We start from the raw sequence: 14,914 nt of genomic DNA on the forward strand, positions 1-14,914 counted from the left end.
GGAATGATGTTTGGGATCTTGTTCCTAGACCAGATGGATTCAATATAATCGGTACAAAATGGGTCTTCAGAAACAAGCTCAGTGAGAAAGGTGAAGTGGTAAGGAACAAAGCCAGACTGGTGGCTCAGGGTTACAGTCAGCAAGAAGGGATTGACTATACAGAAACCTTTGCACCAGTGGCCAGGTTAGAATCTATTCGTCTATTAATTTCATTTGCCACTCAACATAACATCACTCTCTATCAGATGGATGTTAAGAGTGCCTTCTTAAATGGTTATATAGATGAAGAAGTTTATGTCCATCAACCTCCTGGTTTTGAAGACTCTATGTCTCCTAATCATGTTTTTAAACTAAAGAAATCGTTGTATGGATTGAAACAAGCTCCCAGAGCTTGGTATGAACGCTTAAGTTCTTTCCTTCTGGATAATGGTTTCACTAGAGGAAAAGTGGACACTACTCTCTTTTGTAAAACCTTTAAAAGGGATATTTTAATTTGTCAAATATATGTAGATGATATTATTTTTGGAACATCTAATGCTACACTTGGAAAGGAGTTTGCTGAGTCTATGCAGGCTGAGTTTGAAATGAGCATGATGGGAGAACTCAAGTATTTCCTTGGAATACAAATAAATCAAACATCAGAAGGAACGTATGTTCACCAAACCAAGTATGTGAAGGAACTTCTGAAGAAGTTTAATCTTCTAGACTGCAAAGAAGCCAAAACTCCTATGCATCCAACATGCATCCTAGGTAAGGATGAGGTAAGTAAGAAGGTAGATCAGAAGTTATACAGAGGTATGATTGGATCTCTTCTATATTTGACTGCTTCTAGACCTGACATTCTGTTCAGTGTTTGTTTGTGTGCTAGATTCCAATCAAATCCTAGAGAATCTCACTTAACTGCTGTTAAGAGAATTCTAAGGTATCTGAAAGGTACTACTAATGTTGGCTTAGTTTACAGAAAATCTAAAGAATACAACTTAGTAGGATTCTGCGATGCTGACTATGCTGGAGACAGAATTGAAAGAAAGAGTACTTCAGGAAGTTGCCAATTTCTTGGAAGTCATTTGATCTCCTGGTATAGCAAGAAGCAAGCAACTATTGCTCTATCAACAACAGAAGCATAGGGATGTCAACTTGCCTCCGTTAGCGGGGATCCCCGTAGATATTCCCCGTTTGGGGCCCCAAAGACGGGGAATTTTCCCCCCGCGGGGATGGGGATGGGGAACAAAGTCTCCCCGAAGGACTTCGGGGACGGGGGTGGCGTAAATATCCCCCGCCCCGTGGAGTTCCCGCCCCGCATAAAATAGCCAAATGTCCTTAATTTATTTTATATATATATATATATATATATATATATATATATATAATTTTAAATTATTATGTAAGTGTATCTGTCATTTCATATTAATTAATCTTATAAACAAATTTAAAATATATATGCATTGTTAGTAAAAGAGTGAGATCTAAATAATTATTTCAAGTTTATTTTAAGTTTGAAGTTTTGGTGGTCATGACACTCAATATTATAGATTAAATATTGTTAATACAATATATTTATCGTAAAGGAATAATTTATAAATTTCTCGTGGTTACTTTTTGAAGCTTTTACTGTTAATTTGGTTTTAAAAAATAATAATCATGTCTATGGATCTCTGCATGGGGATCCGTGGGGACCCGCGGGGATCCGCGGGGACGGGGATGGGGGACAAAATCCCCCCGTAGCGGGGACCCGAAGCGGGGATGGGGAATAGATTCGATGGAGGGAATTATGATGGGAATTTATCCCCCGGCCCCGCCCCGCCCCATTGACATCCCTACAGAAGCAGAATATGTCGCTGCTGCTGGTTGCAGTACACAGATGCTCTGGATGAAGAGTCAGCTAGAAGATTATCAGATATATGAGAGTAACATGCCTATATTCTGTGATAATACTTCTGCTATATGTTTATCTAAGAATCCTATTCTTCATTCAAAAGCTAAACATATTGAGATTAAACATCATTTCATAAGGGACTATGTTCAGAAGGGTGTTCTATCTTTAAACTTTGTGGATACAGACCATCAATGGGCTGATATCTTTACAAAACCCCTGGCTGAAGATAGGTTTAAGTTCATTCTGAAGAACATCAGTATGGATTTATGCCCAGAATGAGAAGATGAGAAGTTCTTATGTATGAGTATCTTCTGAAATGAAATTGTTTTTTTGTTTATAAGAAGTTCTGATTGAAATCAATTAGAAATTGTGATTCAGTTATTACTAACGTTTCATTGTCTAAGTTGATTCAGAATCTCTTTAAAAGCAAAGCAGCTGTAACTGGCTATCCAGATGGTAAACACGTGTTCACTATTCCTGGACAAGCGTGCGTGCAGTTGAGGGGACGTCTACTTAGGTAATTGTGCAAATCACGTCTTTTGTCATTATTATCTCTCCTCACGTCACGTAACATTAAATGCTTTTCATCATTTACTCTCTTTCAGTTTTCTTTTTATATTCTTCAAACGTTTCTTTTCCCTCTTATATTTCTCTCTCTTTGCATTCAGTTTCTTTTTCGTTCTCTCTCTTTGCATTCATATCATAAACCCTAGCAGTTTCCAATATCTGCAACTTCATCATGAATCCATCGTCAAGCTCTGGGAATCAAGATAATGATCGAAAACAAAAGAGAAAGGCAACTGCTGAACTAGAAACCAAACCAAAAAGAGTAAGGATCACCTATGACCCTCTCAAAGTGAACCCGTTTGAAGCTATGATGTCTGGAAACTACTCTAGACGTGTGTATCAACCCCTTGACGGTACCCCTCAATCACCTCCCTCTTCACAGACCTCCACCACCTCTTCCTCCTCATTCATCCTCTCGGAACCACCTTCTTCACCATCTGATATCTCCTCTCCTTCAACCCATCCATCAGATATTTCTTCATCTCTCTCACACCCTTTTCCCACCAGAACACCTAACCCCTACAGTGTTGTTTTTCCCGACTCCAGGTTCACTGTCAACCCTCCAACCCCTACCACTCAATCATTTCTGGAGCTTTTACATTCTGATGTAAATGGCTGGTTGGAGATTCTGGGTGCTGCTCACCTTAACCATCTGGATGAGTATGCTACAAGCAACCTTTGGGATACCTTTCGTCAGGATTTTCTGGTTAGGGCTACAGACACTCAGAGAAGGATCATGTCTGAAGCTCCTGGTGTTCGTGGTCTTCGGTTGGAAGTTGGTGAAAGCAGCTATCACCATCTCATCAGGAACAGAAGAGTTCTTGAGGAGAAGATACCTGCAGATGAGTTGGAAGAAGAAAATCTCTGCAGAGACATCGTGGTGTGGAGACCATGGTTTCCTGTGCTGACTGGAGATCTTCAGTGGCTGTTTAACTGGTTCAGAATGAACCCTTCTGAAAAAGCACCTCACATGGTCTTTCCAGTAGTGGTTTATCCTGCTGAAGTTGCTGGTCCTACTCCTCCAACAAACCTAGCAGCTATTCTTCAAGCGTTGGAAGTTGGAACTTCTGAGCTGCCTGAACCAGAATATGCTAAGGCTACTTCTGAGTCAGACTCAGATGAGGAGATGGAAGATGCACAAGCTGAAGACCTTCCAGAAGATCACCCTGCTGAGATTGCTGTCCCTTTTGGCAGAAATTCTGGTGCCTCTTCTTCTGGTGAAGCCTCAGCTCTGATGGAAACCTTGGAAGCTCTTCATCAGAATCAAGCTATGCTGGCTTCTCGTTTGGACGCGCAAGAAGTAGCCAATGCTGAGTTTCGCTCCTTCATGGCAAGGCAAGCTACAAGAACTGACGGGATTCATGATGTTCTGGCGCGGATTTTGCGTAGGCTAGGATCTTAGTCCTTTGGTCTTTGTAGTTTTCTTTCCTTGTTGCATCTGTTTTCCTGCATTCCTCTTTTGTAATCTTTCTTGTTGAAATCAATGAAAAGTTATTTGTGTTTCTTTCCTTTTGTCTCTTGCTTTGCATCTGAATCTTTTATGCTTTTTGATATTATGACAAAAAGGGGGAGAAAATATATGATAAATGATCTGATTAATATTATCAGTTACCGGGTAAAGCTCCCACACATTCACTAACAAGAACTGCAAGTTCTATATGGTTTAAGTGTTTTGCAGGTATAAAGAAGTGAAGAGAATCTTCAAAGCACACAAGAAGCAAAACCATAAGAAGCGTTATTCTGTAAAAAGAATAAGCTCATGGAAACTGAAGCAAGCTGAGTGCTGTCAAGCTTCAGAATCAGAAGCACTGATAATAGAATTTGATCCATATTTGTCTATTTGCTCTGACAAAATTCTATTTGCTCTGATACATTACTTTAGCCTATATGGCTCTGATACATATCATGTATTCTAATATACATTTTATGTTCTGACTCGTTCATGCTGACTTTTGTCGTTTAGTTTTTGTTCTGTAACATTTCAGGATGTAGAGATGCTCTGATGATGCTCTGGTACATTCAACAATGTTCTGATACAAATCTAGCATGAAGTGATGTTGGTAGAAATTCAAAGCTCTGAAGCTATCCGAGGGAAGCAGAAATCAGAAGCTGTGAATGTTCTAAAGATCCAGAAAACTCAAGTTCTGAAGCTGTCCTAAATGGAAGCAGAAATCAGAAGCTGTGAATGTTCTGAAGATCAAAGAAATTCAAGTTCTGAAGCTGTCCTAAATGGAAGCAGAAATCAGAAGCTGTGAATGTTCTGAAGATTAAAGAAATTCAAGTTCTGAAGCTGTCCTAAATGGAAGCAGGAATCAGAAGCTATGAGTGTTCTAGGGATCTAAAGAAATTCAAGTTCTGAAGCTGTCCAATGGAAGCAGAAGTCAGAAGCTATGAATTCTCTGAAGACAGAAGCTTATGTGATCGTCTCTACCGAAATAATCAGGGAAGTCTTTTATTAAAGTTCTTCGAGTATTTATTTCAGGGGGAGATTGTTAATCTCAGGGGGAGACATATTCACATGCTTATGCTATAGCTGTGTAATTTGTCTTTTGCCGACTGCTCTTTCTGATCGCAAATTCATATCATTTATATATGTTTTTGTCATCATCAAAAAGGGGGAGATTGTTAGAACAAGATTTGTTCTGATCAATTATCTTAGTTTTGATGATAACAATAATATGAATTTTGCTTATGATAATATGGTACTCTAATCCAATGCAATTTTCTTTTCAGGAAATATATAAAGAGTATGCATAATTCAGCGCTCAGAAGCTTTGTCTCAAAGGGTTCAGCATGCAACATCAGAACATGGTCTGGCAAGACATCAGAAGATGGTCGAAGCAGAATCAGAACATGGGTCTATGGAAGCATCAGAAGAACAAGAGATCAGAAGCACTGAAGCTCAGAAGATGGTATCACGCTCAGAAGCACTTCACGGTCAGAAGATCAGAAGATGCTATGCACCAAGCTGTTTGACTCTGATGATATTCAAACGTTGTATTCACAAACATCAGATCAGAAGGAAGTACATGTGGCAGGCTACGCTGACTGACAAAAGGAACGTTAGAAGCTATTAAAGGCAACGTCAGTGACACAGTGTGAACAAGGCTCGAGGTAGTTGACAAAAGCGTATAACATTAAATGCGATGCTGTACGGAACACGCAAAGCATTAAATGCACTCAACGGTCATCTTCTCCAACGCCTATAAATATGAAGTTCTGATGAGAAGCAAGGTTAACGATTCTGAACAAAACAACTCATATTAACTTGCTGAAACTCTGTTCTATTCAAAGCTCAGAATCTTCATCTTCATCAAAGCTCACTACATTGCTGTTGTAATATATTAGTGAGAATAAGCTTAAACGATAAGAGAAATATCACAGTTTGTGATTATAGCTTTTAAGAAGCAATTGTAATACTCTTAGATTTGATTACATTAAGTTGTAAGGAACTAGAGTGATCGTGTGGATCAGAATACTCTAGGAAGTCTTAGAGGTTATCTAAGCAGGTTGTAACTAGAGTGATCGTGTGGATCAGAATACTCTAGAAAGTCTTAGAGGGTATCTAAGCAGTTGTTCCTGGAGTGATCAGTGTGTGATCAGAAGACTCTGGAAGACTTAGTTGCTGACTAAGTGGAGAACCATTGTAATCCGTGCGATTAGTGGATTAAATCCTCAGTTGAGGTAAATCATCTCTGCGGGGGTGGACTGGAGTAGTTTAGTTAACAACGAACCAGGATAAAAATAACTGTGCAATTTATTTTTATCGGTCAAGTTTTTAAAGCTACACTTATTCAAACCCCCCCTTTCTAAGTGTTTTTCTATCCTTCAATTGGCATCAGAGCGCCGGTTCTAAGGTGCAAGCACTTAACCGTGTTTAGAAAAGATTCAGGAAGAGAAAAACGCTTCAGTAAAAGATGGCTGATGAAACTGCAAAGTCTACATCTACATCTGGCTCTGCTGAGCAACACAACGGTAACAATGGTTATACTAGACCGCCGGTATTTGATGGTGAAAACTTTGAATACTGGAAAGATAAACTGGAAAGTTACTTTCTTGGTCTAGATGGTGATCTATGGGATCTTCTGATGGATGGTTACAAACATCCGGTAAATGCCAGTGGCGTAAAGCTGACAAGGCAAGAAATGAGCGATGATCAGAAGAAGCTTTTCAGGAATCATCATAAATGCAGAACTGTTTTGCTGAATGCTATCTCTCATGCTGAGTATGAGAAGATATCTAACAGGGAAACGGCCTATGACATATATGAGTCCTTGAAAATGACTCATGAAGGAAATGCTCAAGTCAAGGAGACTAAAGCTCTTGCTCTAATCCAGAAATATGAAGCCTTCAAGATGGAGGATGATGAAGACATTGAAAAGATGTTTTCAAGATTTCAAACTCTTACTGCTGGATTGAGAGTTCTTGACAAGGGATACACCAAGGCTGATCACGTAAAGAAGATCATCAGAAGCTTACCCAGAAGATGGGGTCCTATGGTGACTGCATTTAAGATTGCGAAGAATCATCTCTGCGGGGGTGGACTGGAGTAGTTTAGTTAACAACGAACCAGGATAAAAATAACTGTGCAATTTATTTTTATCGGTCAAGTTTTTAAAGCTACACTTATTCAAACCCCCCCTTTCTAAGTGTTTTTCTATCCTTCAAAAGCTACTGGTGTAAGGCTCGCGAGAAGCGAAATGACTGATGATCAAAAGAAAGATTTCAAAAATCATCACAATTGCAGGACTGTTTTGCTGAATGCTATCTCTCATGCTGAGTATGAGAAGATATCTAACAGGGAAACGGCCCATGACATATATGAGTCCTTGAAAATGACTCATGAAGGAAATGCTCAAGTCAAGGAGACTAAAGCTCTTGCTCTAATCCAGAAATATGAAGCCTTCAAGATGGAGGATGATGAAGATATTGAGAAGATGTTCTCAAGATTTCAAACTCTAACTGCTGGATTGAGAGTTCTGGATAAAGGCTACACCAAGGCTGGTCATGTAAAGAAGATTATCAGAAGCTTACCCAGAAGATGGGGTCCAATGGTAACAACATTCAAGATTGCCAAGAATCTGAATGAAGTTTCTTTGGAAGAGCTTATCAGTGCCTTGAGAAGCCATGAAATTGAGCTGGACGCAAACGAGCCTCAGAAGAAAGTTAAGTCTATTGCATTAAAATCTAATATTAAAAAATGCACTAACGCTTTTTAGGCCAGAGAAGAAGATCCTGAAGAATCAGAATCTGAAGAAGAAGATGAACTGTCCATGATCTCCAAAAGGGTGAACCAACTCTGGAAGAGCAAGCAAAGGAAGTTCAGAGGCTTCAGAAGTTGAAAGAGATTTGAACGTGGAGAATCTTCTAGTGACAGAAAATCTGACAAGAAGAAGGCTGTCTGCTATGAGTGCAATGAGCTTGGACATTACAAGAATGAGTGTCCGAAACTTCAGAAGGAGAATCCCAAGAAGAAGTTTCATAAGAAGAAAGGTCTTATGGCAACATGGGATGATTCTGAATCAGAATCAGGATCATACTCTGAAGGAGAGCAGGCAAACTTTGCGCTGATGGCGACAGAAGATGATGGATCAGAATCTACATCAGAATCAGATTCTGAAGAGGTATTTTCTGAACTATCTAGAGAAGAGTTAGTTTCCAGTCTAACAGAGCTTCTTGAATTAAAAGCTCATCTTAGTATCAAATACAAAAAGCTGAAAAAGCAATTTGAATTTGAAACTAATAAGCTTGAGTTGGAAAATTCTGAATTAAAAGAAAAAGTTTTAAAACTATCCAATAATGTTGGATCTCCTTCTGATTCAGGAAAATCCACTCCCAGTCTGAATCATATTCTGAAAGAATATGATTTAAGTTTCAGGAAGTTCTTATCTAGAAGTATTGGCAGAAGTCAGCTAGCTTCTATGATATATGCTGTGTCTGGGAACAAGAGAGTTGGCATTGGTTATGAGGGTGAAATCCCATACAAGCTTGAATCTGTGGATGATATGAAAATATCATACAAGCCTCTGTATAACCAATTTAAATTTGGCCACTCCCATGATATTAAGCACACATCACATGCACAAAGTTTTCACATAACACACACCAAGAAGCATGTGACACAATCTAAGAAATATCATGGAACTAAGAATAAGAAGTATCATACTGTTCCTCCTGCTAAATATTTTGCTAAACCCAAGTTCAATCAGAACTTGAGGAGAACTAACAAGAAAGGACCCAAGAAATTTTGGGTACCTAAGGAGAAGATAATTTCTGTTGCAGATATCCTTGGCGGCAAAGAGGACAGAAAGAAAAATGTCATGGTACCTGGACTCTGGGTGCTCGCGACACATGACGGGAAGAAGGTCTACATTCCAAGACCTAGTGCTTAAACCAGGTGGAGAAGTCAAGTTTGGAGGAGATCAGAAGGGCAAAATCATTGGCTCTGGAACCATAAGTCTTGGTAACTCTCCTTCCATAACTAATGTACTTCTTGTAGAAGGATTAACGCATAACTTATTGTCCATAAGTCAATTAAGTGACAATGGTTATGATATAATCTTCAATCAAAAGTCTTGCAAGGCTGTAAGTCAGAAGGATGGCTCAATCCTATTTACAGGCAAGAGGAAGAACAACATTTATAAGATTGATCTTTCTGATCTTGAGAAGCAGAAGGTGACTTGTCTTATGTCTGTTTCTGAAGAGCAATGGGTCTGGCACAGAAGATTAGGACATGCTAGTTTGAGAAAGATTTCTCAGATTAACAAACTAAATCTAGTTAGAGGACTCCCAAATCTGAAATACAAATCAGATGCTCTTTGTGAAGCATGTCAGAAGGGCAAGTTCTCCAGACCTGCATTCAAATCTAAGAATGTTGTTTCTACCTCAAGGCCGTTAGAACTCTTGCACATTGATCTGTTTGGCCCAGTCAAAACAGCATTTGTCAGAGGGAAGAAATATGGATTAGTCATCGTTGATGATTATAGCCGCTGGACATGGGTAAAGTTCTTGAAACACAAGGATGAGTCTCATTCAGTGTTCTTTGATTTCTGCACTCAGATTCAATCTGAGAAAGAGTGTAAAATCATAAAGGTCAGAAGTGATCATGGTGGTGAATTTGAGAACAAATTCTTTGAGGAGTTCTTCAAAGAAAATGGTATTGCCCATGATTTCTCTTGTCCTAGAACTCCACAGCAAAATGGAGTTGTAGAGCGAAAGAATAGGACTCTACAAGAAATGGCCAGAACCATGATCAATGAAACCAATATGGCTAAGCATTTCTGGGCAGAAGCAATAAACACTGCGTGTTATATTCAGAATAGAATCTCTATAAGACCTATTCTAAATAAGACTCCTTATGAATTGTGGAAGAATAGAAAACCCAACATTTCTTATTTCCATCCTTTTGGATGTGTATGTTTTATTCTGAATACTAAAGATCATCTTGGTAAGTTTGATTCTAAAGCACAAAAGTGTTTCCTTCTTGGATATTCTGAACGCTCTAAAGGCTACAGAGTATACAATACTGAAACATTGATTGCAGAAGAATCAATCAATATCAGGTTTGATGATAAGCTTGGTCTTGAAAAAACAAAGCAGTTTGAGAATTTTGCAGATTTTGATATTGATATATCAGAAGTTGAAGAACCAAGAAGCAAAGCTGCAGAAGCTGGCAGTCTCAGAAGCAATGGATCAGAAGATCAAGTTGCTGCATCTTTAGAGAATCTTAGGATTTTTGAAGAACCAACTATCAGAAGATCACCTAGACTTGCCTCAGCTCATTCAGAAGATGTGATCCTTGGGAAGAAAGATGATCCTATCAGAACCAGATCATTTCTTAAGAATGACAATCAGAAGCAGTGATCGGAATCAGAAGGCGTAAAGTCTATTGAAAATTTTACAGCTGTTATCTATTATCTGATGGTGAACACGTGTATGTACGGTTTATACAAAGCGTGCAGTTGAAAAGACGCCGACCTAGGTAACTGTGTTAAATCATTTCATTTACCACGTTCTCTCACCTAACGTCACTTATCAATAAATGAAAATTGATTTCTCTTGATTCTGTAACTGTTCATTTTCTAATCTTATTGCATTTTTTTAAAATCAGTCTCTATATATTCTTTTCAAATCATCTCATATATCTTTTTCGCTCCGAGTCTCTCTTTCTTCTTGCATACTTTCTTTTGAAATCTTCTTAGTCGCTTCTAAAACCCTAACCGAAAACCCAGAATTTTGTTCTTCCTAGCTGTTCATTTTGTTTCAATGGCTGCTTCTTCATCTCAAAATGTTGGTTCATCTACTCTTCTCCATATTCAAGATGAAGTTAATCAGGAACTCACTCCAGTTGTTGCGTGCTCCATTCCTAAGGATAAATTAGAAGTTCTATGTGAACTTATGGTTGATTTTGATAAAATTGAAGAACACGATTTTCATCTCAAAGAAGATATAATTTTTCAAGGATGGACTTCTTTGTTTGCTGAGTTCTGTGGACCAGTCTACCCAGATCTTGTCAAGGAATTCTGGGTACATGCAGTTGTCGCTCCAAAATCCATATTGTCCTTCGTCCATGGAAAGTTTGTGGTAGTGACTGAGAACATCCTAAGGATGATGTTTGATCTGAGAAACGCTGAAGGAGCTTTTGAAATCGATAAAAGGGTAAATTGGGAAGATGTTTTATCTACTCTCTACCCAGACATAAATGAAACAAAGAATGTCAAGGACTTGAGAGATCTCTACAAAATCTGGACCAAGGTTCTTCTTGGGTGTTTCTATCACAGGAAAGGGACACATGCTTCTGACTTCATCAACAATGAGCAAAAATACATTCTGTACTGCATTGCCACTAAGAAGAAGGTTGATGCTATCTACATTATCTTCAACCATATGTGGAAGGCTGTGAAGGAGTCCAGAAATGCCTTCAGAGAAAAAAGTTGTACCATCATTCCGTTTGGTAGAATTATCTCAAATCTTCTGGTTCATTCCAAGATTGTTGAGAACCTGGAATCTGAAGGTATTATCAAAGACCTTGCTGTCACAACTGTAACACTCCACTTATTTTCATAATTTAATTTAATTAAATTAATTGAATTATGAGGAATTAAACAATTGGGCTTGAGTTGTGGTTAGTAAGGAAGGGGGTGCATTAGTAGGCTCTATTACTAAGTAAAACAATTTTATTTCAATTTTAATAAAATAGGAGGAGTTGTGGAATAGGGAGGGTTACAGCATTTTGGGAAAAGAAGTCTGAACGTGAAAAGAGAAGAGGAGCGGAGAAGTGCGACCGAGGAAGAACGAAGAATCAACCTTCAGGTAAGGGGGGACTCTTCCGTTTATCTTCTATTATGGGATTATAGGTGGTAGGATAGGATTTGATCATGTTATTCGGATCAATTGGGTTATGCTTAGGTTGTGGAATTGTTAGGTTTTGGGAGGATTGATGCATAATGATTATATTGATCATGTATTGGTGATAATTGGATGTTTGAATGTATTATAAATGTGTTATAATATATGCTATTTCACTGTATGCGAAATCTAGTTGGGATGAGATTTGTATGGTAGTGATTCGGTGAAAGAGGGACGAAATCGCAGGCTGATTTCTGCTATTCGGAGCGCAGGAAATCGCCAGTTCGCGCCGCGTCCAGGAGTTGGCGCCGCGAACTGCGTGGCAGAAGGCCAGGAAGTTTTGTTGTGCTCAGTACGCGCCGCGAGAGTATGGTCGCGCCGCGAAGGCGTAGTTTCTTCTCGTTCCGCGCCGCGAAACCTTGTTTGCGCCGCGAAGGCGTTGTTCCTATTCGTTCCGCGCCGCGAACCGTGTGTGGCGCCGCGTGCTGTTAGTTGTTGCGACTGTCCATTTTTGAAAAGTTTAAAAATGTGTAACTTTTAAACCGTAAACCGGATTTTGGTGCCGTTTCGAGCACAGTGAAGCTAATCAAATAATTTATATACTTAAATGGTGTTTTGAGTTGTGGCCTGAATTATTTTAAAACACCGATGTTATTCATTGTGGTGGAATATGTTTATAGGTACACTAATGAACGTCTTACCTGTATGTTGTTGTGGTTATAACTGGTGTTTATTATACATGTATTATTGGTATGAAATATGTGTGTTATTGATGATTATGACATTAATTGATGTATGTGGGTGATGAGCATGTTATGGTTGATGCATGCATTCATAATCATTTGTGGCTGGTCCTTGACGATGGTGGATCAGTAGTAGCTAATTCCCATTGTGTGGAATTAGTGAGTGGGTGTTGACCGTATCCTTGACGATGGTGGGTCGGTGAGTTGGGTTATCCCAGATTTTGGTACCACATGCATGTAGTTGCATTGCATTAGGCTGTTTTGATGTTATAACATGAATGGAGGATTGTCCAATGTTATAATATGTGTTAATTTGGTTGTTTGCTTACTGATTGTATGTTTTGAATCTGATCATAACTGTAATTGGGTGAATTGCATGTGAAATGATATTTTATCATCTATATCTTATAACATTAGTTAAATGTGAATGAGACTCACCCTTACTGTTGTTATTTTTCAGATTAAGGAGTAGCTCTCGTACTTGGTGAGGATTAGCTCGTCAAGTAGTTCGTTAGAGTCAGTTGGGTCCGTGTCATGCTCTGGTCGTGTAACACTGGGGGCGTCGTTTAGAGTTACTTGTTAAACTTTTGTTTTTGGATGGATTTTATGTTAACGCCTTAAGTCTGTGACTTGGCTGTTTGTTATTCAGATGTTAAAGATAATTCCGCTGTGTTAAACATGACGATCTGAATAAATTTGATTGACGTTCTCTTTTATGGCATGACATGAGTATTATCGTTTAATTATTTGGAAGTTGTAATGCCCTTTTTCATGTTTACTCTGATTATTATTTATTATTTATGCGGGGTATTAGAAGGGTGTTACAATAGTGGTATCAGAGCATTGTCGGTCGTTTGAGTCAGAGTCTTAGTGTCGGTTAATCCCTCGTATACGATTAGTGTAAGGTTGACACTGTCGATACTTCTTGTTCTAATAGATATTGTTTGATATTTAGCAGAACAATGGCCGGAAGAGGAGGAAGAAACGATGATGCTATCGCTGAGGCTCTGGGCATGATTGCTGGTGTGCTGGGAGGGAATGCCAATGGAGCTGGAATTGGTGCTGACAGGCAGCTGAATAGTTTTCAGAGGAACAACCCTCCGTTGTTCAAAGGCACTCACGATCCCGAAGGCGCCCAGAAGTGGTTGAAAGAGATTGAAAGGATCTTCCGGGTGATTGATTGTGACGAAAATCTGAAGGTGAGATATGGGACTCACATGCTGTCTGAAGAAGCTGATGATTGGTGGATGGCTAGTAGGGACGAACTGCAAGCTGCAGGTGTTGCAATCACTTGGGCTGTGTTCAAGAGAGAATTCTTGCGGAGGTACTTTCCTGAGGATGTTAGAGGCAGGAAGGAGATTGAATTTTTGGAGCTGACACAAGGTAACATGACTGTGCCGGAGTATGCGTCTAAGTTTGTGGAGCTAGCAAAGTATTATGTCCACTACAATAATGATGAGGCTAGCGAATTCTCGAAGTGTGTTAAGTTTGAGAATGGTCTCCGCGATGAGATTAAACAGGGTATCAGATACCAGAGGATTCGCAGGTTTGTCGATTTGGTTGACTGCAGCCGAATCTTTGAAGAGGACAATATTAAGCTGAAGTCGTCACACTCTCGCGAGTTAGTCGACAGGAAAGGGAAAAAGCATATGGATCGTGGTAAGCCGTATGGTAAGGGTAACCAGAAGGCTGGAGGTTGGAAGAAGCCTAGTGGGGGAGACTCTAGTGCCCCTATTAAGTGCTTCAAGTGTGGAGAACCTGGACATCGCATTCACGAATGCAAAAGTGAGGAAAAGAAGTGCTATAGATGTGGGAAGGCAGGTCACATTGCTATTGAGTGCAAAGGGAACACTGTAACTTGTTTCAACTGCGGGGAAGAAGGTCATATCAGTCCTAAGTGTCCTAAGCCGAGGAAGAATCAAGCTGGTGGTAAGGTGTTCGCCTTATCTGGTTCAGAGACTACTCCAGATGATCGGTTGATTAAAGGTACGTGTTTTATCCATGGCACTCCTTTAATTGCAATAATAGATACTGGAGCAACTCACTCGTTTATTTCATTGAATTGTGCTAAACGTTTGAACTTGGAAATATCTGATATTCGTGGAAGTATGATCATTGACACTCCTGCGTCGGGTTCAGTGACTACTTCGTTTGCCTGTTTGAACTGTCCAATTGATATTTTTGGTAGAGAATTCGGAATGGACTTAGTGTGCCTTCCGTTGGAACAACTTGATGTCATCCTGGGTATGAATTGGTTGCAATTTAATCGGGTTCATATCAACTGTTTCACGAAGACAGTTATTTTTCCTGAAGATGTCAGAGTCGAGGATTTAGCAATGACTGCTAGACAAGTGGATGAAGCCATGAAGGACGGGGCCGC

This window comes from Vicia villosa, unplaced genomic scaffold (genome assembly GCF_029867415.1).
Source record: "Vicia villosa cultivar HV-30 ecotype Madison, WI unplaced genomic scaffold, Vvil1.0 ctg.003689F_1_1, whole genome shotgun sequence".
Lineage (NCBI taxonomy): Eukaryota > Viridiplantae > Streptophyta > Magnoliopsida > Fabales > Fabaceae > Vicia > Vicia villosa.